Raw genomic sequence first — 26628 nt, forward strand, 5'->3', positions numbered from 1 at the left:
TATAGGATTTGTTTGTTATTTTAACACCCTGCTATTATGTATGTTGTGTGTGATGTCTGTAAGCTACTGGGACCTTGAATTTCCCCTTGGGGATCAATAGAGTATCTATCTATCTATCTATCTATCTATCTAGCTATCTATCCATCTATCATGTGATTGCAGCCGACATAAAAACAAAAACAAAAATTTAAAATTATGAATAGATTTTTGGAATTCTAATTGGTAGAGTTTGAAGCGCGATTCAAACAAAAATCAATTTTTTGCACACCCCTACTCTGCAGTAAAACAAACAGCACGGGTCTGACATGTAACTATAAACCGAGCTGCACTTAATTATTAACAATGATGATATCTACGGTATATCAAAATTGACAGTTGACAGATGTAGTAGTACATGTTTTGCTTCATTTTCATAATCATGCTGTTACACATCGTTCTCTTTCTAAAGCGTTTACTAGATGGCCACACTCACCAAACACACTGTCTACAAGGCCTTTAACACTGCAACTGCTAACTCCGTCTGTACTTGCCGAAACAAAACATTTGTTCCAATAAAGGTCTAAAAACTCGTTTTATTATCAAGTTAAATGTGCAGAGCAAGATTTTCTAAAATAGCTTAAATGTGATCGAGCTAAAGCAATGTATCAGCCAATATTGACTTATTGCAGTTGGCACTTATAAATAGTGCCACATTCTTTGTCAACAGATATGCCAATCAACATTTTAGTGCATTTATGTGTTGTTTAAATTGTGTGCATATGTGTTTTATTTATATTTATACTTCATAATTATTAAATTTTTCATGCAAGTAATCCAGCTATGTGGCTATAATCAATATATTTTATATTAACAATGCATTACATGACAATGAAACATAAATGTGATATGATCTGCAGCTCCCCTCAGCTCTTTATTAATCTGTCGGGCCCACACATTTTCTCTCACCGCTGTCACAGTGTCGTTTTCAGCCACAGCAGGCAGCTGTTTTTAGCAACAAGGCTATGAAAATGACTTCACACTACCGGGTCAACACCTAACAGCAACCAGACACAGGACTGAAACACAACTTCATGTACCAATGATAATGTTGCTCAATATGATAAGATAAGATAAGATAATTTGTTTATTAGTCCCCAATGGGGAAATTACTGCACTACACTCTGTGTACACACTTTTGTTAGTACTCACACAAAGGCCTGAAAATACACACACATGCTCAGGACCTATACATGCACTATACATGGAGACATGTCAGAGTGAGTGGGCTGCCAGCTGAACCAGCGCCTTTAGCGGTCAGGGGCTCCTGGCAGTGCCCAGGAGGTCAAGTGGCATCTCTCCAGCCACCAATCCACGCTTCCAACTTTTTGGTCCATACGGGGGATTTGAACTCCCAACTCCATACGGACTGAGCTACTGCCACCCCCAATAAATGGATGTCTAATGTCTAAATCTTACTACATTTCCTAACAGGTAGGAATATTTGGCATATTTATTCATTCATTCAACCTGTATTTATACTCGAAGGGCGGCCTTTATTACAATGACATTGAGTCAAATTACAAAGACAAAAACAAAGCAACACAGAAAAGAAGTGACACCATCATCAGAAAAGTAGAAAGATGCTAAAACTTTCTGAATTTGAAAAATGATTTGATAAATAAAATAGGATAATAAGGATGCTAAAGAAAGTACAATGTAAAGCAATTAAAGTAGACTTTTGCAGGTTTCTAACCAGATTTCTAAATTGTCCAAAAGGCACAGGTGAGTGGATTTTAAGGAGGCTGTAATTTGTCACAGGCGTCAGGTGCATTAAAGTTAAAAGCTGTTTTTCTAAGTTCAGCCTGTCAGCACAGTGAGTCTGACAAGGTCCCTCTGTGTAATAAAGAATTTCTGGAAGGTAATATGGTAGTTTTCCAACATGAGCCTCATAGATAAAGAGATACCAGTGAGTATCACGTCTCTCTTGGAGAGAAAACCACCCAACACTTTCATTTAAAATACACAGTATTTACACATCTCTCTCCCTAGGCCATTAAAAAATGGTTTAAGGTTGGTAAAGTCATCATTTACCAAACTTTCTCACAATATATTACAGAACGTACACTGCATTTTGTACCAACTCTTTCCTTCATGATGTTTAAAAATATTCAAACCCAAGATAGATTTAACTGCTGCAAATGACCATCAATGTAAATATTCTAGATGCCTTTGACATTCTTTTATACACGGACACAAAAACCATATTATACAGTGAGAGTCCTTCTTAGAGCTCAAGCAGACTGAGTGTATTGTAATGTCTTGGATGGATTACCTGCCCCTCTGTGGGTTTGCTTTCTACATTGATCCTAAAGGGGAAAAGGGATTTAAAGTCATGCAGCATTGTCAGCAGTAAGTGGTAATTCCTATTTACCTCCACTTGTGTGGAACAAATCCCTCTGTACATTCCCGGACCATTACGGTGAATCACAGACGTGTGCGCGGAACAACAGTAGCTTGTCACAACGGGCTGAGCAATGATAGGCTAATAGGCTATCAGGGCCAGAACAAAGAGCCAGCAACGGTGCTGTAAAAAAAATATAGATATATTAAAGGGGTGATAGAATGTAAAACAGAGTTTGCTTTGTCATAGTCAAATAACGACAGTTCGGTGGGTGAAATGGCCACACAGAGAACTTCAAAGGCCCATTGACACCACGTCCAAATGCAAATCTCCCAATTTGAAACTGCCGCTGAAAACAGGCAAATCCCAACAAAGTTAAAAGTTCACATCAACTCGGTGGCTGTACCTTAATTGGTTCTGGTCTGTACTTTTGTCATGCCCCAAAATTTACATACTGACCACTGGTCTGGTATGTAAAATAATTTTTTATTATAACCATTGTGTCCTCACCCGGCCACCAAGGCACTCTCTTATCTATAGTTGCACAAAAACTAAACTATTTATCACATTGCATGTTTAAAATGTAATATATTTTCTTTTTCATTATCATTAAAGGTCATTACGTTTGATCTTCAACCCATAGTTTACTGAAGAACACGAGTTAAACTCTTCATGTGCTGTATTGTTGCCTACTATTCATTTTTAGTGGAGTTTGAGAGCCGAAAGATGTAATAAAAAAATCCCATCATGAAAAGCCAAGACATTAACTTTTATGTTGCTCACGTTGCTCTAAAAACAAGTTATTATGCTAAATACTGTTTTTATTCTCACTTATGACTCTTGGCTTTTGCTGAATGGAAAATAAAGCCTTACGGCTTTTAGGATGAGCAGAAAGTGCTGTTTGTTTCACCGTGAGAGGAGATGTGTTTCCAAATATTGCGATGCACAAGAGCTACTTCTGAGACTTTGCCTTGTCCCCAGATATACACAAAGTGTTTTACATTATAGATCCCGACACACCTAAAGAAATAGTGACAAATCGGGCGACGGCAGCTTTAAAGTGCCATACTATGTTCAATAACAGGTTCAAGATTGTATTTTGAAGTTTGAAGAAGACAAGAATAGGTTTGCATGGTTTCACTTTCAAAAATCACCATATTTCTGTTGTACTGCACATTGCTGCAGATACTGTTTTCACCCTGCGTTTAGGTCTCTCTTTTACCAACAGAGTGAGACATCTCACTTCTATACATCTCACTTCTATACTATCATTGTTGGGAGTCACACATGCACAGTAGCTAGGTAAGATCACATCGACTAGATAACTCTTTTGTCCAACTTTGGTGAGTACAAGGCCGTGTTAGCTGGGAGACTTCTTCTAGACGAGGGGTACTTGTGGAATACCTGCAGAACAGAGATATGGAAGTAGTTTTTTTGGTAGATTATGGTGAACTAGTGTGTGATGTAACAACGTTTTGCCATTGCAAACGAGCTAGTATGCTAGCACTACCATGCTACAGTTAGCCACCTTGTCTTGGCTAGTGACGTAGAACGCCGTTCAGATTTCGAAAAGCTCACCCTGAGACCAAAGGCAGAGAACATTCAAAAACCTGTATCTCAGTTATAACAGCATGGATAGTTTTTGTCAAAGTTTGTATGCATGTGGAAGCAGCGGAGACACAACGGGCACTTTAATGCTCTCCGAACGACGACAGGCATTAATCTAACTTGCATTAATGTCAGGTAGCCTTTGGACAGTCCCAGTCGCCGCCCACCCACCTCCTCCTTCCGGCCCAAATTCATGCAACGACAGAACCCAATTCATTTAACGCAAACAGCCCGGGTGTTAATAGAAGCTTGATGGAGTTGTATTACTTTACTCTGCACATCAGCCGTTATGACAATGACCAAACATTTTAAATCACCCTGTGGACAAATGGATTGCAAACTTTCACTTTTGGGGGACGAAAGCAATGAAGCACATAAACCAAAGAGGAAGACTGAATGAAATGTCAAAGACAGACAAAATGGGCTTTCAACCTGTGTCGTAACAATATCATTTACGCATCCTTTTCCAGAGGTGCACATTAGGTGACACAGTCATTTACTGAGGAGAGGACTGACAGCACAACATCAGTAATTACACAGTTTATCACCAATAAATGGATAAAACCTTCCTCCTTGAATACAAGCAACCATTATAACATCACCACCAGCACGCCAAATACACACACACACACACACACACTGAACTAGCATAAAATGGGAAAAGGCCATTTTTTTCTACTTTATGCAGACTCCAGAAACTTCCGCTTCACTGATCCCCTAATTGCAGATGAAAAGGTTTAAGTGAAAACAGTTCCACTTCTTTTCTCCTCCTTCTATAAACAGATTGGCTGGGAATTAAACTCACTGTATAAATCCATTTTGAGGAAAAGCTCCTCATCTGCTGGTGTGAAAAGAAACGCTTCATCATCTTTAATTGACTGACAGGCAATCAGAAAATAGCTGAGAGAAGCCGTTTGCGAAAAGAAAAAAGGTAGTGCAGAGGATCCAGCAAGGACATGTCCAGAGTCCTTCAGAAGTCACATTAAGTTAACACATAACAAATTCTCCACAAGGTTCGATGTCATATACAGTTGGTGTCCGTCAATGCCATTGGGGAAAACAATTTAATTTTTTCCATATATATTGTACTTTACAGAAAATGTTAAGGTAATTTGACCCAAGTAGTTAAAAACAATTTTTGCAAAATGGGTTTGAACTTCCAAGTCTTTCTCCAGGGTGTTGAAAAGCCAGAGAGTGAATACAGTGCAGCATTATAGCTTTCTTAAACTTGCTAGCACCTAGAAAAGTAATTTAATGTGTGTAACGCCCGATTTCCACCGGTTGCAGAACGGCTGCAGATCCACTCCGCTGCGTGTCGACTCCGTGCTCCGCAGTCCGCCAACACCCACCAGGTCCGGATTTGTTGTGGAACGGCTACGGCCATGACTAACAGATTAAGTCTCGAGGACCCATGAGCTCTCGCAAATTCATATAGAATAAAACCACAAAACCATCAACAGTTTGTCTCCATCCAGAGGAGTAGAGAGGAAACAACTCTGTGCTGTGTTTTCAAGGTGTAGTGCAGGGCAATATGATGTCTACTTTATTTTTGAAAATTAACCGGATGTATTATTTTGTTTCTTTGTTTGACTTCCTGTCCCGCCATGTGCTAAATTGCTGCGTCGTTCTCCGGCGTCCGGAAAAAATAGAAGCTCTGCGTATCTGCTGCGGAGGGCCGCGGATCGCTGGAGCTGGGACGCAGCCGTTCCGCAGTCAGTGGAAATACACACATTCACTTTCAATGAGTGTATCGGACTGCTTTCGCGTTGTACCGGTGAGACAATAAAAAACAATCCAAGTCCAGTTGGACTAACAGATTAAAACTTTTAAAGGCTTATCGGACACCAAAAATACTGCACAGCTGTTTAAAATACTCACATAACAGTGTACACACACACACACACACACACACACACACACACACACACACACACACACACACACACAAGAAGCAGTGTGTAGCAGGCTGTGATCCTCTTTAATCTTTTACTGCAACCCCTCTGTCAGCACAGGAAAGGGGGAAAAGACCAGGATTACGACTCAGAGCCTCTCAATTTATTAGAACCCTGTTGACTTCTTCCCCCCTGATGCAAATCGGCTCCCAACGATTCTCCCACTGGGGAAGGAAAGCTGATGAGGCACGGCACTCAAAAAGCAATCGAGTTGACATGAGGAGAATGAGATGCAGAGAGGACAGTAAGAGGAAGTTGATTACGTGAGGGGAGAAAAGATAAGAGAGGAACAAAGAGGACAAGATAAGAGCAGATAGGAGAACGTTGATTGGCTGACCAGACAGGTTAGCTTATATTTGTTTATGTTATTGAGACATTACTGCAGTTGTTAGCAGATGTTGCTCCATCATTTCTAGCACGGGCCATTAAGGTTAGGATGATTTTCAGGCCATTGGGATGTCACAGCGTTGCTTTATAGCTCGCTTTGCACAGCTGCTTTCTGCTTAAGTTATTTCCCTCCATGCTCACTCTCTCCAACACTTTCCGCTGAGAGAAAGTTTTGTGTGCAAAACACCTTGAGCTGCTCGCCTGAATTATGGTGCTTGCAAAAGCTGACTGAGCCATCGACATAAACCAAAATCAGTCCACCATGAAGACAACCTGTGACATTTTATTAAACTGACAATTTATAGTGTCCTCATCACAGCAGGAGAAGATCATCAACAAAGGTTGTGTGATATATCTGCACCCGGTGTAAAAAGGATTATAAAAACAATTTAAAAATAGTCATGGCTGAGGTTTGCTGTATGCTACAGGTATGCACCACCACTTTCTCACTATGTAACTTTATTTACTGAGACTTTCGGTAGCACTACTAGACCAAAGAGTAAACATAAAGTCTCAAATCCCCAGCTAATCTTCAATAATTTGCACATAATATTGACGTAATGGTAACAGTAAATGCTCAGGTTACAGTGTTGATTGAAGGGTACTTTAGTTCTTGCCATGTTTAAATTGCAAACATGACAAAATGAAAAATGACTGCTCTTAAATATATGCAATTTTGTTGACATGTTGTTCACAGTAACAAGACGGGTGGTTCATGAGCACGACATAAACTGTAATTCAATTGAGGTGATGAATTTACTTTGACCTTTGACTAAGGAAATGAATCCAGGATTACAAATGTTAGTTTTTGCCTCACTATACACACACACACACACACACACACACACACACACACACACGTTCCCCTACATTTTTTTGCCCTAAAAGACAAAATTTGAAACTTTCTTGCTGATTTTTCAAAATCAGCATGTGCAACTGAAGCCAATTTGAAATCAATACAATAAGAATAGTAAAAAGAAGATCCACGAGAGACTCCTTTGTTCCTCTAGTTTTTGATGTAGCAAGCACTTCCCCTTACAATAGAACAGGTAGGATGTAGACGGTACGTTGGCTTGGCTTTGGCTTCAATTTGACTAATTAAGTTGTCGTTACACAGTCCAGACCAAAACCATACTCGGCCTGCACTGACCGCAGTGCCTGCCACAAAAGAACTGGCTGGTTTTACTGCAGGCATTCCGCCTATGCAGTTAATGATGAGTTCACTGTTAATCATACTAAATGGGTTTTTTGATTACTTAAATTAATAGGCCCATTGAGGTTTTAGTGCTTCTTTTTTAGAAGCTCTTACATTTACAGCTTTTGATTGCTCTTACAATCATCTTGAAAGCAAAACCTTTTTGAGGTAAGCATGAGCGTGGTAATGCACACTATAGTAGTAAAGCTTACTCGTCGTTATTTCACATTTCCTAGATCCAGAACACAATCACTGCAACGTGCAGTATTGCATCGAGGTGTGGTTGCATGGAACTCACTTCCAGTTGAGACTGCTAAAGCCAGAACGAAGCAAACTTTAAACAACTAGTAACCTAATGGCCCTACGCCAGTAACCATATTTTGTAAATATACTTTGTACTTTTTGTGAATAGGAATAATTATATGAATAAGTTGTTTCACAAGATTTCACTTTTTCAGTTCTCATAAATTTGGTGTAACATACAGATATAAGAGTATATGAAGAGGAATATGTATAGTTTTGTTTACAAGATAGAATACTGTTAGTTATACTATTCTTATTTTTACTTGTCTGAAAACATCTTGGGCCCTATTTTAACGATCTGAAACGCAAGTATTAAACGCCAAAGGCAAGTAGCTTTGTGGGCGGATCTCGGGCGCTGTAGATATTATACATATATTATTGCATGATAAAGGACTCTTGCGCCCAACGTAAATCTAAGATGGGTTGATCTGAAGTAGCTACATTACTCATAGGTGTGGTTTGGGCGTAACGTGCAATAAACCAATCAGAGCTTCATTTCACATTTTCTTTAAAAGCAGGCACGCTAGTTCCATGGCGGATTGCTATTCGCTTGGTGCACGCTCTTAATACATCAATGGGCGCACGCCAGGAGCGGTTTACAGCCGGGAGACTGATGTTTGCTATTGATTATTCTTTCTGACAAAATGTAAATAAAGAAATGTCACAAAAACATATTTTTCGAACCTCGTGAATCTCACTGAATCACAAGGTTATTAATGCATGGTGATATTTTATATGTATTAGACCAAGACTACCTCACTATAGATGACTCAGCTTTTCTGTCTCTCCTCTCCCGTGCTGCTGCTTTGGCTTTTGGGTCAAGTGGCATCGGCGCATGCAGATTAACATCACATCGCCTTAAGTCCTCTAATAGTTCCTCATTTATGTCATCAACGATTCATGGAAATGTTGTGTGAAACAAGGTCATATTTTTTGCGTGGTGTGCACAATCTACATTACAGCCAACCCTTAAAATAATAATAACCAATAATAATAATAATTTAATAATAATAAAAAATCTGACTAACACGCCAATGACTTTAGACTAGGTGTTTCCTGGTCTGTAGCGGAACTGTTTTCTAAAACTGCAAAATAGCACTAGTGAACATTTACACCGGAACACGCCTCCTCTTTTTTCTGAACCGCCCCCAGGAGCACAAGTTTATTCCCTAATTTACCGACGTGAATCTGTGGAGGGGAAAGGCCGTTGTGTTTCAGGTGCAAAATAGGAATGATACATGCGTCGTGTACAAAGTAAATTGCGCTGGATGCAAGATAGGGCCCCTTCTCTGTTGCCATGTCTTTATGTTTTGTGTGGACCCCAGGTAGAGTAGCTCATATTCTGCATCAAATAATGGGTAACCTAAAAAATCTAGATCACAACACTGACAGTCATGAATGCACAAACTGTATAATAAATAATATTTTTAAAAATTCAATGGCTTTTGCTACATGGTTGTGGAGGTCAGCAACGTCAAGAAACTCCAGATCTGAGCTGTGACAGGCGGAAAGCAACAACTTTAAAGGACGTCATAAAAACACCAAAGGTGAAAATAAAAAATAAAAAAACAGAGCTTCTAGACAGCAGGAATGTATTGATGAGAACTCTTGAGAAGTTAGTCATGACGGCCAGCAATAAGCAGTGACAGTTATCCATCTTCCTGTCAGTGAGTGGAAAGACGTTAGGACTGACAAGACAAAATATCAGAGCCTGTAAACATGGAAGCATGAGAAATGACACCAAGATAGGTCCACAGTTGACCCTGGTGAAAGGCAACACAAGGAGACAGATGGAGGAAGTCGTATAGCCATTCAGGCATCAGCATGTTGGGTCCTTACCGCCTCTGTTTACAGGCTCAAAAGACATCCTGTCCAAAGAAAAGTAGACAATTAATTAACCAAACATGACTAAGTTTGATCTTAAAAGTACAAGTTAAATCTAAAACAGCTTTAAAATGAACAAATTACACAGGCAGCCTCTACTGAATTTAGCACCTATTGCAATGTAACAGACCAAAACTTTTCTTATGAGCCAAACCCGGTGCAGACACTTAGCATCAACTGCAACTCTCAAGCAATGTCCAAACAACAGCACTTATGTATCAGAGTACTAACGAGTAGATAGTGCAGAAGGACAGGTTTAGGTTTGCGTGCGCTTTAAAATCTTTCAGTTCATCATTGCAGTGTGGCCCTATCGCATTGTTGCTTGGTTGGTCAACAACTTCGGTCAAGACTGAAATATCTTGCCGTGATTAATGTTACTAGGGCTGTTGCTGTATATGTTTTGATTCTGAATGAGCTGTCAGCCTTTCAGCTCTCCAATGCTCCAAAACGTGCTGTGTTTGCTAGACTTACAGCTAAGAGAATGATTGGAACCCACTGGAAGCCACCTCATTACATGTCAATCTAGCTTCACCATCTGGTCAAATGTTTAGTATGTAGTGGTATGTAGTACTGTAAGTCATATGGTTCATGATTTAAACCTGCAGAACAAATTACATTGTTTTACTTTGTGTTTAGTATTAAAAGAGCAAATGTTGGCATAACACAGTAGACTTAGACAGTGAACATGAAACCATTCCACCTGCTAAACTGGATTAAACTCAAAGCACAATGTACAACCTCATAGAGCCATAAGCAATGGCTGTAGCCTCTTGTTTACATCTCTCTTTTGTAAATCCCTCAACTTTGTGCAAGTATAACAACTGCAGGTCTATCCTTTTCTGCTGAAAACTGTTGCACCTTAAAGGGGAACTATGCAGTTTTTTTGCTTTATTTACCGTAACTGATCAGCTTTGAAGTCATTGGAATGGTTATATGACCTTTTTCAGGTTGAATGGTGGTCGTCTCACTCACCCCTACCGCCTGTGAGCGAAAAAACCACCCTTGTAATTTTGGGCCGGTATGCCGCAGGCCTCAGCACCAGGAAGTGTCACGTGATATCAGGTCTCATGATGTAACGAATTGCTTTGAGGCCCTGCACACATACAGGAAACGGCTAGCTATAAGAACAAGGTAGCGATAATCGATTGAGTTTTCACACTACCATCATGGCTTAGATGACTAAAAAGAAGCAGAAAGCATTGTCAGAGGAACAGAGAAAGAGGAAACAGCAGACTGACCGAGCGAGGAGTCACAAGAGTAATTTTCAGAATATCAACAAGCAGAAGCCTGCAAATCCGATGCTGACCTGGCGTCCTTGCTGCTCCACTTGTAAGTATCTTTGGGATAAACTCTTGTTTAATCTTTATATTTCTTGTTATTGTGACCTCAGGATGTTTGCTATTGTCTGGTTTCTTTGAATAAGAAATGCAAATGACCGGAGGGAGAAGATAGCGCCCCTTAAAATGGCAGACAACCTTCTGGGCTTTCCTTGTTGTGGATGACTAAGCTTGACTTACACTAGATTACATAGTGTACCAGAAGGAGCCGATGGTTGGAACTTTTGAAACGCTAGGAAAGGCAAACCTCGGCCCACGCTTAGCTGATGGGAGCAGCCAATAGCAGTATTTTGTGCCGTTATTGTTTCTCCTTTGGTGGCTGAATTGCTTTATCCCCTAATCCCTGTAATTTGATTGGTTCTGCCTCCGCCATGCTCGTTATTTAACAATTTCTTCTTTTTTGTAACCCAGCTTTTATAGAGTTTTATTCCAAATTCAACCACATTTGGGGTTGAGCTGTGTCAAATAAACAAGTCTGGCTTCAAATCTTGCACCACTGTAACCTGTAATAACAAACTTGTGTTGTCAGCAGAAACTTATTTAAGTCTGATGCCAAATCCATAAACTACATCTCTCTGGCTTGTTGATCTTGTTTTTGTTTAGTTTTTTTGGACGTTGGAAAGCAATCCTGTGCAAACTTAATCCCCCCCCCCCCCCATGTAATGTTTCTTTCTCCATCATTAAATGTGAGTCTCAACAAAAGTGGCTTAGTGGAAACAGAACACACGCAAACTGTTCAATAAACACACCATGGTATTGGTAACAGAAGCGCTTTTGTCTAATCCTCGCACGCTTGCCTTTAGTAAAAGACAACCATACTTGAGAGCAAAGCTTAGAAAGACAGAAAGCAAACAGAAAAAGGGCAGACGCAGCAAGTTAATGAATCACCTTTGCAGCTGGTGTTGCTGGGTCTAACAGAGAGATGTTCTGGGTCCCTGAATGTTAGCTACAAGAATACAGCACACAGGCGCCACTAACTTCAGCTTGTACGTTACTAATGCTATCTTAGAGGAGAATTCTGGTCGATTTCAACACGTAGCTCTGTTGCTTGGAAATTTGGAGAGCTATCAGTAACATGAAAAAGGAAAAATGTCATTAAACGTGCCTAACCATGTGCAGTGATTCCTTCCGAGTGAACACAGTGAATCTGACTGCCGTAGATGTGAAGGAAATGCTTAAATTCTGCTGATTCAGCTGTTTAGTTCCTGTGTTGATACTGCAAGGAATGCTTCGGGACTGTCTACAAACTACAACATCAAAAAGATACAAACATTTTTTCAAAAATAAGCATATGCTTATTTTTTACAAGTAAGTGCTGTAGTACAACAAGCAGGAGACAAGTTATAATTGAGGTAAGTTTGGAGACACTACCTTTATAATCATTATATTGATAGCTTACATATTTTTGTTTTATCTCTTTTCTGTGTTGTAGTTCCTAGACGGTCCCTAAGCTCTCTAACTGCCGTCTCAACACCGGAACCAAACACAGCTGAATTAGCAGAACGTTCATGCATTTCTATCTCATCTACTGCAGTCTGATTCACTGTGTTCACACAGAATAAATCCCTGCACATGGGTAGGCACTTTTAAAGATATTTTCAACATGTTAAGAGGCAAGTTTAAAACCTGCCCTGTTCAAGCTTGATGGATGCTAAGGCTAGCAGGAGGTTAAAATGGTGTAAGTAGCACCAATTATTTCATTTATCTCTATACTGACAGCACTCCAAATTTACAAACAACAGAGCTACGTTTTGGAATCGACCAAAATTCTTCTGTAACGCATGGGACCACTCTCAGTCTGAAAGGTGCGATTCATCCAGAGGTGATGAGGTCAACACAACAGGAGAGTGTCAAATTTAGAAAATACGTACACAGCATGGAGCCTCCTACCAGAGCTGCAGTTCTTGAGTCCGAACTCAAGATGTTTTTCTACTCTCTCGGAATTTGCTGGAATTGGGATTTTTCTTGGACTCGGGCACTGGACTCTGCAAATATTCCAGTTGGTCTCTACCGAGTCCAGCACTATATGCTTTAATAAAGTAACTTCAAACTTCAACACAAAACCACGGACAAAGTGCTTATTCAGAAAACAGCTATTAGTTTAATAAAAAATCCATCTAAAACCATCTGAGTGTTACTCCCCACTTGCTTTTGATTATTACAAATAATTAACCATAATGATAAAGATCTTAAAAAAGAAGATAAACTGTCTCTCACATCACAAAATATGAGCAGGTTATTAAGTGGTCTTGAAGAGGATTCTTTTTTTTGGGTATTGGTCTTGACTTGGCTCTCAAGCTGTTGGACTCTGTCTTGACTATTTCGACTAGTCCTGGTCTGGGATTTGTCTTGGCTTCGACAAATGTGGACTTGACTACAGCCCTGCCTCCAACAGTTCATTGGCATGGTTCTGTTACATTCTGGTCTGCTGTCTAAACTACCACCTGGAGTCCTATGCAGTAAACTGATATAAAGCAGAAGAGGCTACCACCTGTGGAGACTGTAACAGCTTTTCATTGTGGTAGTGTACCAAGCAACTCTAAATGGGGCCCTTTTTAATCAAAACTCCTCAGAAGTTATTACAATAATAATTAACATTTCCTTTGAACATTTCTAATCTAAACCTCTACTAGTATTAACAGCAATAATACTAGTATAACATGGGGACCTCTAGTAAATTGGAAAAAATTGAAAAGGTCCTTAATTTATTTTCAAGGTATTATTTTAAGTAAAAATTCCAATGCTAATTACTTACCCCAACACCAAACACAAATGTTATGTGATGATATTAGTCCTTTGTGAATTGGCACCTTGTGATTTGGGGTCCTTTGTTGCAAGACGTTTGTTGTCATCACCCATGCTATTTTGGACATCATATCCGGGGATAATGTCAGTAAATTGGATTAAAATACAGTGAAACACAGACATTGAGGAGGTAATTTCTAACTCATGTAAGTTCTCTGGTAATACTGCGAATAGGTCTTAATAATTCAAGCGTTTAGGCCCAAGTCCAATCAGTAGTGACAAGACTGCAGTGAACTGTATCCAAGTGAGTGCAGAGGCATTTTCTTCCTGGTTTGGTTGAAACACGCCCCATAATCAATGCCCAATGGAGCAGACTCATATTCTGACTAGAATCTCAGTATGATGACGTCACGCTAACAATTTCTGTTTTTTCACTAAAAAATAAAGAAAACTTGCTTACCCCTGGACACTAAAGCCCATAATAGTGAACCAAAGTGGAGCTGAAAGAGGTAATCAATGTGAGAAGTCAATGGACAATAATTTGATTTACTACTGTGATTGAACACATTAATCGTTTATAGTTATCTTTTCCTACCAAACATGTCAAACATTTATTGATTCCAGCTTCTCAGATGTGGGATTTGCTGCTTTTCTTTCTGATATTTATTAATAAGATGAACATGCTCTGGTTTTACTTTTACGCAAAACAACCAAATCAACAACCCGTCATTTAGGAAATTGGGTTTCCACAATTTTTTCACTTTTCAAAAAGAAAAAGATTAATCTATTAATTGAAAAAAATAATTAGCAAATTAGTTGATAAAGAAAATCCTAGATTAGGTTGCAGTTTTAAGTTTTTCACTTCACGACTTTTACTTCGAAGGATCTAAATAAAAAAAGATATTTTGGCCAGTGCTATTTGGCCCACATGTGGCCCCCCGGGTCTGTAAATGGCTGGGCATGTGTCAGACACTAAGACAGATTGCTCAGATTCTGTATTGTGTGCTCCTGGATATGACCAGTCAGCTAATAAATATTGCCTGTATTACCAGACTGGAGCTCGGCTGCCAGACCATCATGCATTTCTGTCAGAGTTTCCAAGGCTTTTTTTTCCTTCAGATATTCATATTTCTATACAGAACCGCCAAAGGGCAAAGAAGAAGGAAAGAGAGGGGAAAACTACACAAATATCTTTAAAAAAGTGGACATGGCAACCAATCTGAGAAGTCTGATGTGAGATCTACCACAGGTTGACATTTTTTATACGGCTTAAATTGTTTACTATAAAAAAAGATTTATTTAGATATACAGTATACATGGCTTAAAGTGAAAAGAAATCCGGAGCCTGAAACTTTTTTTTTCTTTTGGGGGGGGGAGGGGGTCCCACAGTGTAATGTTTCGATATGCACTCATTAAAGTTAATTTGACTGGCAAAATAGTTAAAGTCATTAGTAAAAGGTTTTGGGTCCAGTTTTACTTCTTCCAACCATATGTCGATTTTCATATTGCAATAATGTCATAAATGTTGTGTTGTTATTTTGGCCAGGTCATCATCAAAAAAGTAGTATTAGTAAATTCATGATTCTGTCCATGTTGATATTAGTTGCTTCATGTAAATTTATTAAAAACTTTGCTTTGTTTAGCTTTTCATTTAGCTATTGCTAGACTTTTAAACTCTGGGCCGTTACGTTTAAACAATGGCCATGCTAATTCCAAACAGATAGCTTTGTGAAGACAGTTTGGGCTTTAGGATTTGGGATTTTACACAGTGGCCCTCGTTAATGATAAATTGGGTTCCATTACGAACGTGCACACATGTATTGTTTTTATCACAAATACAGTTGGTCAGGGAAGGCACAGTTGCAGCGGTCAATGTTGGTAACATACTCGTGTGACAGAGTGCACAGAACAAAGCTTTGTGACTAATATCTAATGACTAGCACACACTTTCTTAACAATGCTGCCGTACAGTGAGTATCACCCTTGAACACACTCTGCAGCCGGGTGCTCAATTTGAGGCACCAAGTGCTAAACGGTTTCCGGTCTCCACCCTTTCTCTCTTGTCCTCCTCTTGAACCTGTTTCATTGGTAGGTGGAAGTTCAATGATTGGTTAAACCTAGCACATCAAAAACAAATCCCATGTGGACTTTTTCATTTATTTAATTTTCTAAAATAATCATACCCCAAAAAATCCTGCACCATACCGGAGTACTTTAAGCTCTGCGTTATTTAGAGCTGCGTTCCTTTCATATGATTGGTAGGTGAAATCTAATGACTCAAATATAAAACTGGATGCAAGTTCCCAAATGTATTTATTCATTTTTCCTCACGGCCGCACGCCAGAGATTCAGCAAGGTGCGGGAATATTTTAAGCCCTGCATATAAGTGAGTATTTGCATCACAGGTGTACAAACTGTTGTTCTTGTCGTTGCTCACCTTGGTTTTGACAGCACACGTCACATGGCAATAATTGAAATTATTAATTATTAGTAATCTAAAATAAACACATTTGTTGAGTCTCAGACATAGGAAGAGCAACTCTGTTAGCGTCAGGTATAGTCTAAAATCAACAACACCATTCCTCCATTAAACTGTTTTCCTAAGCTTATCCGGTATTGGGTCACAGGGGGATCCGCTCCAGCTGGGGACCCCAAATGTCCCTTTCCCGAGGCACATTAACCAGCTCCAACTGGAGGATCCCGAGGTGTTCCCAGGCCAGGTTGGAGATATAATCCCTCCACCTAGTCCTGGGCCTTCCCCGAGGTCTCTTCCCAGCTGAACGTGTCTGGAACACCTCCCTAGGGAGGTGTCTAGGAGGCATCTTCACCAGATGCCCGAACCACCTCAACTGGCTACTTTTGACGCAAAGGAGCAGTGGTTCTACTCTGAGCTGCTAATGGATGACTGAGCTTCTCACCCTATCTTTAAGGGAGACGCCATCCACCCTCCTAAGGAAATCCCTTTCAGCCGCTTGTGGCCTGGATCTCGTTCTTTCGGTCATGACCTAGCCTTCATGACCATAGGTGAGGGTAGGAACAAAACACTGGCCGGTAGATTGAGAGCTTTGCCTTCTGGCTCAGCTCTCTTTTCGTCACAACGCTGTGATAAATGGAATGTAATACCGCACCCGCTGCGCCGATTCTCCAACCAATCTCCCGCTCTGTCGTCCCCTTACCCGTGAACACCCCCGCCCAAGGTATTTAAACTTCTTGGGGTAAGGACTCATTCCCTATCTGAAGAAAGCAATCCACCAGTTTCCTGCTGAAAACCACGGCCTCAGATTTAGAGGTGCTGATCCTCATACCAGCCGCTTCACACTCAGCTGCGAACCGATCCAGTGAGGGCTGAAGGTCACAGACCGATGATGCCATCAGGATCGCATCATCCGCAAAGAGCAGCGATGAGATCCTAAGCTCACCAAACTGCAACCCCTACCCACCCTGATTACGCCTCGATGTCCTGTCCATAAGTACTACAAAAAGGATTGGCAACAAAGTGCAGCCCTGGCGGAAGCCAACCCTCACCTGGAACGAGTCTGACTTACTCCCAAGAACCCGGACACAGCTCTCGCTTTGGTCATACAGAGATTGGATGGCCCTAAGAAGGGACCCCCACCCACAGTATCTCCCGGGGGACCCAGTCACACACCTTCTCCAGATCCAGAAACACAATCAACAACACACTTCCCTGGAAATGTACCTCGTACGACTTCATGTGACAAATAAAGATTGATAGATTGATAGATTATATGACAATACTGCCAATCTGTATGTCAGTATTTCCTGTGCTGTCTGCAAATGAACACCATTTGAATATTAGTTTAAAAAAAGATGCAATGGATAATAAAGGCTTATGAGCTTACTTGATGATAGCAGTGACAAAACCCTTTAAGATGATCCGTGCGTTTCTGCAGCTGCTGCTGACCCTGGTTTGAACTCCCCGTGTACACACTGTGCTGAGCCGCCACCATGCCGGAAAACACACCACACGCTTGGTTCAATTTGCAACACCAAAAATTATTAGACTCGCTAAACGAAAGCCATCAACAAGCAATACTGCTCGGCATGTCCTCATCTTTCATTTCGAAGTCCAGAAATAAAGTAGACACAGGACAAATCGGACAAATCTGTGGTTAACCAAACATTATTTGGACTGCAGCTTTGTAGACAACTGTTCTCCTACGGTTTTGCAGTAGCACCTTTGCTTTGTACTGCGCTTAGCACCGCCCAAGACGATTATGATTGGTTTAAAGAAATGCCAATAAACAAGGGCACTTTTTTTCCCATCCCAGAATGCTGTGTGGACTAGCCAGACCCTCCTTCGCAGAAAAAGATCTGGCAATGCAAGACTATGGATTGACAGCAGAAAAGTTGTTGGAACAGATGAGAAACATGATCCAAACCAGCCTGTCTGAACAATAGACTGGTGGATCAGCTGATGGTCGGGTCTTGTCCAAGCTCCTCTTTTTTCAGGAGTCAGTCATCACTACGAGGAGGCCTGGATCCTGCCCAGGTACTCGGTGACTTTGGCCGGGCTGCCGTCACTACAGCACGGCACAATCTGGCACTGCTGCATTCCCTGCTACCTCCCACATTGGTTCTCCCAGGCAGAGCGACAACATGCAGAGATCTTCCTGCAATCTGTTGACTGGTTGGCAGGGATTAGTGGAAAACCCAATCATTCCAACGTCCCATGATGCATCAGTACCCATCAATGGGGAGTTTGGTTCCTGAAAGGTAGCAACTAGTTCTCTAAAAATATAAATGACAGTGGAACTAGACCAGAAACCAATAGGCCTCGGTTTCTAAAATTAGGACCTCATGAAGGTTTAAACTGCAAGAGCTCAATGTTACGTCGTCAAAGGTTTCATTTTGTGTGATGAACAGTGGAAATGCCAAAAAGATATTTAGAATAAGATTAAATAAAGAATAGAGAAAAGTGCAAATCATCACATTTGAGGGGCTAGAACCAGCAAAAGTTTGGTATTTTTTGCTTAATAACAAACAATTTGCCCCTTTTTACGGGAGGAGTCATGCAAAATGAAGGCTCTACCTACTGTATATCTTCCAAATTTTAACAATCCTCTACCGGGATAGTAAAAATTCATACCTGGGTACTTTCTATACCATAAGTTTTATTTCCACTCTACTGCAATATTATATTCTGTCATCTACATTTGTGGTGTAAATTAATAATAAACCATTGTGTTGTGCAAAATAAACTACTTATTAATTATTAATTAGTTACTCACGCGGAGCATATCCTCTGCATCAGCATCTACATTCCCTCACACAACATGTATGAAAAAATGCTTTCACATGCACATTCACATTACTGTATTCATATTGCCTTTGCAAAAATACAGCATTTGCTATTGTTTTATTGTCACCCTTGCTTAATGAAACATCTTTGTGGGCCCTTTGAAGTAATGATTAATTATCTAGATTAGTAAACTCAGCATTCAAGGTTTAGAGCTTGGCGGTTACATGACAAAATATTTAGAGTCAGATACAACAGCATGCTCTCTCAGCACCAAGTCTGGCGTTAGACATGGTGTTACTGTAACAAGGCAAAAAAAGGGACATAATTTACTTTTAAAGAAGGCTAACAGAGATACTACCAATGTTTAATCTATTTAAACCATTTAGTTTCTCCGACAGCACTATGGTAGGATTTATTTGCACACAATGCATGTGGAATACACTAATTTGCATACTCTAACACCTACAGTATGATGTTCTGTATGCATCGCTGCAAATTCAAAGTTCCCAAATACTCACATGCATGCTGTAGCATATGTGCTCAGACACACAGAAGAACAGATAAACACACTCACACAGAGCTGATGCCCAAAGCAACCCAGCTCCATCTGCTTATGATTCTGTCGAGCTCTTCCTCTTCACAGCAGACAGAGTCCCTTAACAATGTCCATTCACATAACTGTTATAGGTTTATTACAGGAGTGGAGAACGTGGGAATATGGCACAGGAATGTGAGTACTACCTCCGGCCACCAGTATATCTGGATCTCACGCGCTCAGCGATGCCCTCTTGGTACAATTACATTCTCTGAAAGGGCAATTACTGACAAAAGTGCTAAAGGTTGAATGGGCTATCAGTCATAAAATCAATGAAGTGGAGAACAAAGAGCTCAACTTTTACAGAGAAAACTGCTGGGCAACTTTTAATGTTGCCACTAAGATAGGACAGTTACAATGCATCACATCTTCATTTCTTTCTACGTAATATGGCAGCACATTAAGAAAAGGAGTAAAAATTGACTCAAAAATGATTTTTTAGCATTTTTTCTATTTTACTACAACAAGAGACAGCACACTTGGTTGTTTATAATGGTTTGTGTGTCTTTTTTTTTTAAAGCAAACTGTGTGTTGTGTTATATGTTTTAAAAAAAGGGTCCTCGACTCACCTCACTGTGGCCCTTCCCCAGTCACTTAAATAAAATATAATGCCAAATCCACACACTGAACCTAGAAATACAATAGTAATTTGAATTGACAGAGCCCCCGAGGTGACATTGAGAGAGAAAAAAACAAAAAACAAAAAACATGTTGTGCTAGTGCACTAGCTAGTATCTAGCTAGCTAGCAGCTCAACATTATTACATCTCCTTCTTTGTCTAAATACATTCATTTAATTTGATACGCATGTAAACAATCAGGGACAACGAAAACACAATCTTTACCAATGTACACAATGTTTAGCTATACCATGGCTGTATTAAGAGAACGAACTAGCTATACTTGTAAGAGACATAAGAAAGAAGCTCATGAACGAGCAAGTTGCTACGACAACACAAACTAGCGCGATTGACATCAACAGTCAATGACATTGTTCATTATAACACTTCTGTTTGGCATGTATTAATTGGTAATGCTTATCAAAATAAACGATGGATGTATTTAGACAACCAAGGAGATGTAATCATATCATGCTACTAGCTAGATAGATACTAGCTAGCGTGCTGTGCGCTAGCTAGGTTAGCCTTATTTGTTGCAAGAACTTGATATCTTGCAAAACAAATTCAAGATCTTGCAAAACAAAGTCAACATCTCTTTTTTAGAAAAAGTTATTTTTCCAGTAGCTACGTTTTATAAAAAAAAAAAATCTCAATGTCAAAGTCAAGCTCTCGTTGTCACCACGGGGGCTCAGTACAGGTTTATTTAGTAGAGGGAGGTGAAAATGTGAGAGAAAGAACCATGAACAAGTTCACAGAAATGAGACTATCACAGAGAGGAAATTAAATGGAGAGTGCAAATAGATCAGTCATGATTACATAGAGAATTATGTGGAGGAGGAAATGTAGAAATTCAACAGAGAGGAAACAAAGCAGACAATACAAGGAGAATGACAGCTTTAAATGAGGCAGAGAAAAGTAAACGAGGACACGCAGAGGAAGAGAGGAATATGGTTATGATAAGACGGGATGTGTTTAATAACGGAATCAGTCAATGTCCTTATCTGCCCTTTCCTTCTCTTTTTATTGGCCTCTCTTTGTCTTTCTGTCTTTATTGTACATTCTTAAACTTGTCCTACATGCTGTTCATGATTTTGTGAATTTATACACTGTACACATGCCCAATGTACAATACTGTAGAAAAGAAAATGCATGACTTCTTTTTTAACAACTTTTTTTTAAAGGGGGAAAAAAAGACACTTGGTTGTTTTGGACAATTTGATATTCTCAGCAGATAACCTCCCTAATACGTTCAGAATATTTACAGTTGTAAACAAAATCATGTGTTTAGCACTAGACAATTTTTCAAAGAATCAATCAAAGAAATAGAGTTGCACCATCAGCGGTTAACATCCAACGGTCTTATTTACGTAACAAGTTACACATGAATATGTCCGCTAATCAGATATTTCCCTTAATAAGAAATCATTATCTGTAAAGAGTTATTAACACTTACCAGAATGCTCTATGGGGTCAAGTGAAGCAATAAATAACCACTCTGCTCAAATTAGACACTAATCATGTACCAATGTGTCCATGGCCCTGAAAGGCCAGGCAGCTAGTTAAATAATTTACCACGAAAGTTGCAATACGTATGAGTCTCACCTTCATAAGCTTACAGCCAGACTACAAGGGGTGGCTGTGGCTCAGTGGTACAGCGGCCGCCTGCCAATGATGAAGTCCCATGTCAAAGTGTCCTTGGGCAAGACACTAAATCGGGAGTTGCCCCCGATGCTGAGCCATTGGTGTGTAAATGTGTGTGTTCATCTGTTGAGCAGGTGGTACCTTATATGGCAGCCTCGGCCACAGTGTATGAATGTGTGTGGTGAATGCTTCCTGCATTGTGTACTATGTACAGACTGAGCTTCAGTCTAATATCTCTTTGCCCCAGTGATGAATAGTAAATAAGTACATGTACTGAAGTACAATTTAAAAAAAGGTTCTTGTACTTTCATTTCCCGCTACAACACTTTGCTAAATGTCAGAGGCAAATTTTGTACTATTACTCCCCTACGTTCTTTTAATAACTTTATATCATCGTATTTTACACTGTGCTTACATATTGCATTTTTCCTAATGTTTTAAGTTGTGCTTCATCAAATAACAGACACTGACTAACTGGGGCCGGGTAGTAGCCCAGTATATGAGCACTAGTTAGTTTTTGATAATATAAAAGAAATTACAGTGTGCTGTGTGCATTTGGGATCCCCACCGGCATCACTTATTTTGATTCCCAGAGAAAATGGAAGCACCGAGTAATTTATTCTCCACTGTGTGAAAGAGCTTTTACACAATGGAGAAAACTGATCATAGCTGTCCACTGCTTCCCAATTCTTACATCTAATAGACTTAAATAAGAAAAAAACAATGCCTAGAATCCGTTCACTAAGGAAATACATTGTTATTATTTCTTTGTGCAGCAGCAGAGTAGCAATAACAGAAAACAACTCCCTCATTTGGGCTAAGTAGGAAAATGACATGGCTGTACAAAAGCAAATCTATCATAGGAGGCGAGTCTGCTCCTTCTTAGACCCAAAAACTGTTCTTCTTGCTCTGCCATAATCTGGTCCTCCCGGGAAGCTGCTGTGGCTGATGAATGTTTACTCTTTTGTACCTCCAATCTGCATCTTGTGTGTAAGTGGCATTGTATACTTAATGATGTATTAAACTTTATGCTGGTGTGAAATATGTAACAAATTGCGACGTTTACTCTTATTTTAACAAAAAGAGCCAAGCAACCTTCTTAACTAACATGTTTGGCTCTACAATTCACAAAATGCAAATAAGGGCACATTAGTGATTGCTATATATATATATATATATATAGAGTGGACCATGTAATGTTCTGTGCTTATCTAAAGCAGACTCATAAAGCCTCTGCGTATGTTACATCACAATCACAGAGACGTCTGCTTTGTCATTTGTCCGTGTGGAGCAGTTCTGTACGTGTACGAGCTTTTGGCAGCGAGAGACCAGTTTCTGTCATATGATCTTGTATCAATAACGAGAATATGTTAAAATACAGAGTAAACTAGTCTTTTGCTGCTCCGCCGAGGCCAGTCTGTTGTGTGGCGTATAGGAAGCAGATGGGGGATTTCCAAGACACCTCTAGACATTGGTACTCCCATCTTTGTACACCTGTCCAAGCACATTACTTATAGTATTAATACAATTGTAAGGCTCCAGAATGATCAGTTCTGGTGAATATCTGTTTACATTTTGGCACCATTAAAAGTATGCTGAATAAGCCGTTAGCAGGTCCTGTTTGCAATGTACTCTCATGGTTATACAGACAACTACCTGATACTGAAGAAAACCTACAACTAATGTGAAGATTCTCTGGCAAGTTCTGAAGTGATGGCTTGGGGATGTTTTTTTTTTTTTTTTTTTGCAATGGGCACGGAGATAATGATATCCTTAGAAAGTGTAAGGGTGTCCACTGCAACCGTCATTTCATTGTCTGCGCAAGCAGTCGAGCAATGCATTCTGGTACCGTCCCGTCGGGAGCAGACTGCCCAAGAGTGCAGCGTTGGTCCAATCAGGTGCAGCCACAGTGGTTGCAGGAGGGTGTGGCCTATTTTCTTTGTTTGTCAGTGGTCATTGAAGAAATAAATTGATAACTGCTAGTGGTAAGTCAGGAAGTCATTCCACAAGTCCGCAGAGCTGTCTGCTCCACTGAACTCAAGCAAATCTGCTCTCTCTCCCCTTTTAGGGCGAGCAACTGGAACAGTGACAGGACACGTTACTCGCCAAGTCATGGCAACCAAATAAACAACAGCACGAGATCGAGAGTCCAGCATTTTCTCTTCAGTCATAGTGACAAAACAGGGACAAAAGCCTCAACAGCTGAAAAAATCCTTTTCCTGTATTTTCCAGTTCATGTGTGCTTAATACGGAGCTAGAGCCAGGAGACGTTAGATTAGCTTTTCAAAACTGGCTCGAGGGGAAAAGGCTAGACCAACAAAACCACCCATACCCAAACAGTAATGTGTAAACAACAGTTTGTAAATTTAGAGGTCTATATAGTGACTCTGCTTGTTGCCTGGCAACTACCCTATAATAATCAGATCCAAAGAGGTTACTCCCGGCTGATGATTTGGAATTAAGAAAGTAACTATTGAGCTCTCTGACGCTGTCCATGGTCTCGAAACATTGTACGCATCTCCTCAAAAACACTCAGCTGACCCAGGAGAGTTTAATTCTGAACCGGAGATCTGTAACCAACCATGCTGGGAGGCTGACATCTCACATTATTTCTGCAGCTGTGGCTGGCAATGGAGTTTGAAATGTTAAACATTTGCAAACACAAAAATAGAGGAGACATTTGTAGTTTCAGTTCAATTTCACTCATACTATACCTGCCTTATACACATGGTAATTTTACAGGTATTCTTTCCTTTGTGTGCTTGAACTGCTGTCTGCATACAGACTGATAGTGATGATTATGAACAATGGCACAATGACTGCCTCAATGCATAAAAGACAAGCTTGAAGTGAACAGCCGGGACTCTTCTGTGTGTATTCTGGAGTTCACAGACCCTCTGACCCAAACAAACCTGCCTGTGTGTTCCCTAGCCTAGAGATAACAACAAAGTATATGAAACACAAAAAAAACATAAAAGAACACCTGTCCATTTCAATAATGTTTATTTTTTAACAGCTATAGTTTCATCCTCAGGATCAATATTACAATCGTTCTATCAGAGTGTTGTGTCACATTGGGATGGCTTTGCAGCACGGCTCATCAGCTGTTTCACTCAAAGCCTCGATATGAACGGTTGCCCCATTAAAAAGGCAATTGGCCAATTAGCAACCATTTTTTGGCCACTGGTTAAATAAAATAAATATTGGTGAAAACAAACCAAAACTTACAAAACTGGAAAATCTTATTTAAAAAGTCTATTTTTTATTTGGTTGTCTCTGTTAGCGTCACTGTGTCAAAATTTTGACACTTATTGGCTAACTTTCTATCAATATATCTGTTCAAATATGAATATAAATTATCTATTAATGTGTTCAGGTAATTTAACGGTGTAAAACTAAAGTGTAACTTCTTACCTTTTTAACAGTATACAGTTTTAACTGTTTACTTTAGCTTTTACATTACAAGAGCTGGCTAAAGTACAAAATCACCGGTAAATTAGCCCTGGCTACCCTCTGCTATCTCCTCGCTGTAAACACTGAGGGTTGCTGGGTATTAAGTCCATAGACAGTTAAAGGAAGTCCCATCAATGCTGTCAAAATTACCGGAACTTACTTCTGTCCTTCAAAATAAAACACCATGCTTTAACAACTCTGAATTAGGCAATAAAAGCTCCTTCCATTACAGTAAAAATAGAAACTTTTTAGAGGGAAAGATAGCCTTCCGAACGTTCATCCATCTTTTTCTCATCAACGTCACTTTCATGTACTAATTAGATATCTACATGTCCATGTAGGAATATTCATTGGTTGATTGTTAGATGGGTATGTTGTATGATTTTGGCGCCTCGTTGACCGCAAATAACTTTAAATATTATGCCTTATTTCCATTGTTAATTTCTAAAGAAACATGACTATGTATAAAAGGTTCCATTACCTTATGCCTCACGTTAGGGCTTCGTGTCAGGCGTTTTATAGAAATTGGCTAACAATTGTATCATAACCAAGTGACTTGCTGTTGCATAGTCAACAGATCACCGTATTGTCAGGAGAAGCACGCAGACAGTTTGGACTTGCATTAGCTGTTTAGGTTTAATTACTAATGTTAACTAGCAATTTAAGTTAAGTTAGCGCAATGTTGTGTTTACTGGTAAAGCTCGTGGCATTCAAAATTATTGTAAAACACTTTTCTCATTTTTTTTGTCTTTTCACAGCAAGAAAGAAGTAATTCTTAAGTTATTGTTATTACATTTTTGATAAACATTTAAAATTCCCCATTTTTGGGACTGATCCGAAATGATCCAATCCGTGAGTTTTGTGATCTGTTGTACAGCTATTTGAGAGAGATGAGAAATTATATTGCAAGTCATTATCTCATTGTTTCATTAATAAAACATGTGGTATAGTTACATAAGAAATTAATTGCCCCAAATATAGGCAGTTTTAAACATGGCAACTATATTGTCAACTAAGGCAACCAAAAACTGATGCCTGGAATACTAAAATGTCCAAAAAATGCCAACTGTACTTTTAGAGATGCAAAAGAAGGAAACACAGCTTTTTCTTCCGCAGTTCACAATATTCTTTTTTTGCACAAGAGGCAATATAATGGTATAAAGAATGAGAAAAATGGAGTCTATTTTTATACATCTCAAATTAAATGTGTGCACGCACACACACACACACACACACACACACACACACACACACACACACACACAC

At 39.7% G+C, this 26628-nt stretch overlaps 1 protein-coding gene and 1 long non-coding RNA gene across 3 annotated transcripts in view; one reads left to right on the forward strand and one right to left on the reverse strand.

The window, feature by feature from the left end:
• Window positions 1-26628, reverse strand: part of asic2 (acid-sensing (proton-gated) ion channel 2) — a 357541-nt gene that overhangs the window by 212428 nt on the left and 118485 nt on the right. The window lies entirely within an intron of this gene.
• The window catches only part of LOC117957938, a 17924-nt gene continuing 1901 nt past the window's right edge, over window positions 10606-26628 (forward strand). Inside the window, exons 1-2 of the long non-coding RNA XR_004659622.1 lie at window positions 10606-10713; window positions 12660-12663. This is a non-coding gene — a long non-coding RNA (uncharacterized LOC117957938). The remainder of the gene's footprint in view (window positions 10714-12659; window positions 12664-26628) is intronic.

Source organism: Etheostoma cragini, chromosome 15, assembly GCF_013103735.1.
Source record: "Etheostoma cragini isolate CJK2018 chromosome 15, CSU_Ecrag_1.0, whole genome shotgun sequence".
Taxonomy (NCBI): Eukaryota; Metazoa; Chordata; class Actinopteri; order Perciformes; family Percidae; genus Etheostoma; species Etheostoma cragini.